The 5,928-nt window shown below is 35.3% G+C and overlaps 1 pseudogene; it reads left to right on the plus strand.

The window, feature by feature from the left end:
* Positions 1-856: 856 nt before the first annotated feature.
* Positions 857-5,928, plus strand: part of LOC100967106 — an 8,314-nt pseudogene continuing 3,242 nt past the window's right edge.

A 5,928-nucleotide genomic window follows, 5' to 3' on the forward strand; every position in this document is an offset into this window, starting at 1 on the left:
TTGCCCTGGGCCGTTGGAATGGGCATACAGTGCAGTGGGAAGTATCTAGGTGCAGGTAACATAAGTGTGCTCACTTCGTGGCAATCCATCAATATATACACTCAGAATATGTATACCTTTCCATATGCATTTCAGATTTCAATAAAAGCGTTACCCTATCTAAAAGGATCAGTGAACAACATTCAGGTGATGGACACGCTTACAGCCTTGACTAAAGCATTATAAAGTTATTCATGTAACAAAAACATTTGTACTACCTTACCATTTTGAAATAAAAAATTACACAAAATAATTATCTCAATAAGTAAAATAAAAAGTCTACCAAAAATATTTTAAGAGCTACATGGTGTAGGATTTGCAAAAAGTTTATCAACAATATTATTTCTAAAGAAAAGGTCTTAGATAAAGAAAAAAGGCTCCACTTTGACTTTTACAAATGTTCAGACTTTTTGAATTTTTGTCATATACTTATAAGTTTAAATTACTTTAAATGTCTTAAAGGAGGTCATCCTGGAGCCAGAAAGACTGACTATAGACAAGTCAATTCTTTTACTTCAGCAGACATGACTAAATTCCTACACATAGTGGGAAGAGGTTGTTGATTTTGAAGTAGCAAAATAATGGAGATCTTTTGTGACACCCTCCAAAGGTTGGAGGTGCCTAGGGAATGACCATTCCTTTCAGCTGGTTACAGAAAATGACCTACTCTTAACATACTCCCTGAGTTACAATGAACAATTAGATATATTTTACATAAAATTGTTTTGATCTCTATGGAAGAAATTTAGATCTATTATGAGTGTTGTTGCTATTAGTATTTTCAATATTAGGCTACTTATTAAAAATTTTTAAAAACATGCAAAACGTACACAGGTATGTTTACACTATGTTCTGCTGGAAAGATGAAGTGATGAAGTTATAAGACACAACAAACAAGATGCTAACACTATTTTTAGAGCTTTAATCTTTGTCTATAAATTGAAAATTGCAATCCTGAAGGACTTGATATGGTTTGATTTTAGGAAATATGTAAAGTAAAATTGTATACTATAATTTAATTTCAAGTTGACATTATGCAACTAACCACAAAGACCGTTATTATGTTTTCATCCTGTTTTCCTAGTAAGGTCAGCCCTGGTCTAGGATAATGATTCACTCCCCATTATTAGCCAGAAAACCGTCTGTCAACAGGTCAGTTATATTAATCCTTGTACTCTGCATAAAAAGACATATAGGGGACTAGTTTAATAATACTAACTTTGATAAAATTGGCTTTCTACGTGAAGAGCTAGATAACACCATAAATTAATTTCAAATGGATTCTTAAATAGGACCCTGGTGATAACAGTGTTCAATGACCAGAATGAGTTGCATTAAAATAATCATCCTCAAAGAAAGGTTCTCTAAGATAGCATCACTCTGAGGAAAATTCATTTTCTACATGAAATCTCAAAAGCTGTATAAGATAACCAAAACATTTCAGGATCATTTTTCCCTTCTTGACTCCACTGAAATTGGCAATAAACAAGAGATAGGTTATTGAAGAAATTAAATTAATTTGATAAACAGTGAAAGAGAGTCACACTCAGGTGATGATTCTGAATTTCTATTTCTTTATTACTTACAGTCTAGAATTTATTTTACTTTCAAAAGAAGAAAGACAATGGAAAAAGGAAACCCAACAAAGTTTGTCATCTCAAAGCACTTTCTTTATTCTACAATGCAGGTCAGGATTTTTCACAAATTTTACAGGGGTGTCTCAGAGTCCACACAGGAGAATGAAATGCAATGTTAGTGGCTCATACCTGTAATCCTAACACTCTGGGCAGCTGAGGTGGGCAGATCATCTGAGCTCATGAGTTGGAGACCAGCCCAAACCAGAGTGAGACCTTGTCTCTACATATAGCTGGGAGTTGTGGCAGGCCCCCGTAGTACCAGCTACTCAGGAGGCTGAGGCAAGAGAATCGCTTGAGCCCAAGAGTTTGAGGTTGCTGTGAGCTATGACTCCACAGCACTCAACCCCAGGGCAACTGAGTGAGACTCTGTCTCAAAAAAAAAAAAAAAAAAGTAATGTTAGGAGGGAAAGAGAACATGAAAAGAAGACAAGAAAGAAGAGCTATAAGCCCTACTACTTTTACAAAGACCAGATAAACTCCATGTGCTTTATATGTGTTATGGTCTGAATGTTTATGGCCCTGCCAAATTCATATATTGAAATCTTAACCTCCAATGTAATAATATTAGAAGGTAGGGCATTTAGGAGGTGATTAAGTCGTGGCAGCAGAGCCCTCATGAATGGGATTAATGCCCTTATAAGAAAGGTCCCAAGAGATACCATTTGTTTCTCTTACCATGTGAGGACACAACAAGAAGTTGCCACGTATGAACCAGAAAGTGGGTTCTCAACAGACAAAAAATCTGCCAGTGCATTAATACTGGATTTCCCAGCCTTCAAAATTGTGAGAAATAGATTTCTATTGGTAATAAGCCACCTGGTCTATGATGGTTTTTATAGCAGCCAAATGGACTAAAACAATATGTCACAGTGCTAGAAAATATTTTATGTAGAAAAATTATCACTTTGCTTCTGAAAATCTTGAAAACTATAGGCCTAAATATTTTGATTTTCTATTTGAAGGAAAGATACTATATAAAATAAACGTCTTTTGCTGTAGGTAAAAATAGGGATGAAAAAAGCAGCAAGCTTTTAAATGTTACGGTAACAGCTGGCTTTGTGTGTTGAAGATATGCCTACTCCATAACAGTTTGGAATGTTAATTCATTTTTTGGACATCTAAAAAAGGGAAATGTTACCATTGATAAAATGAATATTCATGAATTGTTTTCTGAATGTAAGTGAATTGATTCACTGGTAACACAGGGAACATTTCATTAAATACTTGTCATTCATGATGGTGGTTATTTATGATCTTCGACTGCCTTGAAGAACCAGATTTAATTCCAATTCTATAAGTTTCCCTAAAATGAAGATGTGTAGGCAATGATCACCCACTCAGTAGGCATCTCCCCACTTCTTTCTAAGAGCACTCTGATTCATTTTGCCCAATTTTAAATTCCCATGATATTTGGGGAAGACTAGTTCCAAGCACCAAGAAAGGATTTTCCTGATTGGTCTGCAAATCTGTTATGACAGTCTTCTTTTGTTTGCTAATTGTTCAGCAATGTGCTGCAATTCTGGTCAATGAGACATAAAGAAAATATGCTTTGGGACTCACAGGAAAATTATAGAGGAAGTCAAGCCAGGGAAATTTCTTCTTATAGGCATTTTAACCTGAAAGTGATACCCAGAACTGATACTGTTATGATACAGCAATAAGCTGAAACTGGTAGAGAAGAAAGATGGATCCTTGAAAATACCATGGAATGACTGACTTAGCCTGAAACTACCTACTATTTGGAGTTTAGTTATATAAAACAATATAGATCCATTTAATATTACTTATAATCCAGATTATCTCATATAGTACAAAGTATTTGCTACATGACATACATGAGTTAAAAGAAATGGTTCATTGGCTCAGCGCCTGTAGCTCAGTGAGTAGGATGCTGGCCACTTACACAAAACTAGCAGGTTCAAGCCCTGCCTAGGTCTGCTAAACAACAATGACAACAGCAACCAAAAAATAACCAGGCATTGTGGCGGGCACCTGTAGTCCCAGCTACTTGGGAGGCTGAGGCAAGAGAATCACTTAAGCCCAAGAGTTGGAGGTTGCTGTGAGTTGTGACGTCACAGCACTCTACTGAGTCTCAAAAAAAAAAAAAAAAGAAATGATTTATCAAGCTAAGAAAATTAGCCATAAAAATACCAAGATGTTTATCTGTAATGTTGATGTGGAAAAGTAAATGGATGAGAATGTCTAGAAAATGTGAAGAAGGAAAACTGAAACTGAGTTAGGCCAACCACACTATACAGTAGAAAAATCTCATCAGTATCCTCTTGTTCTTAATAAGAAAACACATCTGCCTCTATTTTCCCCTTGAAATTTTTTGCAAAGAGACTGTTTAGAGAGGACAGTAATATGAAATAAGCAGGTGTTGGGATGTACAAGACAATGAATTAAGATTTATCCACAACTGAGTGGAATGGGCCTGGAAAGAAGGGCTGTGCCAACCACACAGCAAATGAGACTGAGTAAAGCAGAAGTGGGGATGATTAGAGGAAACACCATCTTCACAGGACCACTGTCCCTTCTCCTTCTTTATCACTTCTGTGTTGACTTGTTTGGCCAATGAAGATCCTTCCTCTAACTAGTATTGTGTGGAGAGAAGCAGAGACTAGTATCAAAAGTTCAACCTCTGACATTTCTGATAAGAAAGAAAGGGGATATTTCCATGACAGTGCTATGGAAGAAAATGTACCTCTAGGTGGACAGCTGAACATCATGATAATAAATATGAAAAAGTATCCAGCATGGGCACAAACATGGGGGAGCATCTGTGTTCAAATGATCTCAGTTACAATATATTTTTAGAATAGAAAGTCATTGTGAGGTAGATTGAGACACAATGTGTAGAAATAAAAGGTCAGTATTATATAATACCTACCTATTAAATTTTATGTACACAAAAAATTGATTGGAGAATGTTTGTCACAATAAACCTGTGGAGATTATCAAGACTCTCCCACTAAATTGAGGATAAGGGTTGGAGGGCAGGGGGAGAGGGCACAAAAAAATCAAAGTTTATTTAAATATTGTGTTTAAATGTGATTAAAAATGTCATTGAACATACAATTCCCCCAATTACGCATTTAAATTTGTTACTTGTGGATTTTTTTAAAGTGCACTGTTGAATTGTTTAATAAATAAATTAAAAGGTAATGATTTCATGCTCAACATTCTAACCAATAATCTAGAAAATAAAGATTCATATTTTAAGCCAGAAGCAAAAAAATGGCTGCCCATATTCAGCTTATGATACATGCTGGAAAAAAGTTTTCTTGACTTTGATAATAAATCTGTGGCTAATGTTTAAAATGTTTTCATCAGCAATTCTGTGAAGACACAGCTTGAGATCAGGCAAGTTTGTGAACTTGACTCATGTGAAGGTTATAATTAAAGGTACAACTGGGAAGGGTTAGCAAGATGTTAAAATGTCTTGAAGACAGTTTGACAAAGCCACCATCAGAAAGAATGCTAAATATAAGAAGTGGAAGGCACTTAACATAAAAATATATAAAAAAGAAATACTAAAATAATATTTAAAAAATTAATTCTAGTACTGAATACATGTTTTTCTCATACTTACAGAAATATATAAGATTTTTCAGGCTCGGCGCCTATAGCACAGTGGTTATGGTGCCAGCTACATGCACTAAGGCTGGAAGGTTCAAACCCTACCCAGGCCAACTAAACAATGACAACTGCAAGAAAAAAATAGCCAGGCATTGTGGTGGGCACCTGTAGTCCCAGCTACTTGGGAGGCTGAGGCAAGAGAATCACTTAAGCCCAAGAGTTGGGGGTTGCTGTGAGCTGTGGCATCATTGCACTTTACAGGGGACAACATAGTGAGATTCTGTCTCAAAAAAAAAAAAAAGAATTTTCAATGCAGCATTGTTTTTGACAGTGGAAACAGAGAGCAGCCAAAACATCTATCAATGAAAGAATAGCTAAATAATTTTGAATATATATATATATAAATATATATACTGGGATAGCATACAGACATTAAAAAGTATAAGGTGAATCTGTATGTATTGACATGGAGAAATGACAAAGATGCTATATGAAAAAAATTGCAGAACACTACAGATTTATATAGAAAAACTATGGAGGCATTTTCATCAAGCCAAATATAATGACCTGGGAGGCAGTCACCAGGGAGTTTCACTATCTATATTAATGAACATAAGTGCCGAAAAACTAAACAAAGTATTAACAAATTGAGTCTGTATTGTTTAGTTTTTCT

The sequence above is a fragment of the Otolemur garnettii genome, unplaced genomic scaffold (genome assembly GCF_000181295.1).
Source record: "Otolemur garnettii isolate 467f Iridium unplaced genomic scaffold, OtoGar3 scaffold00072, whole genome shotgun sequence".
Taxonomy (NCBI): Eukaryota; Metazoa; Chordata; class Mammalia; order Primates; family Galagidae; genus Otolemur; species Otolemur garnettii.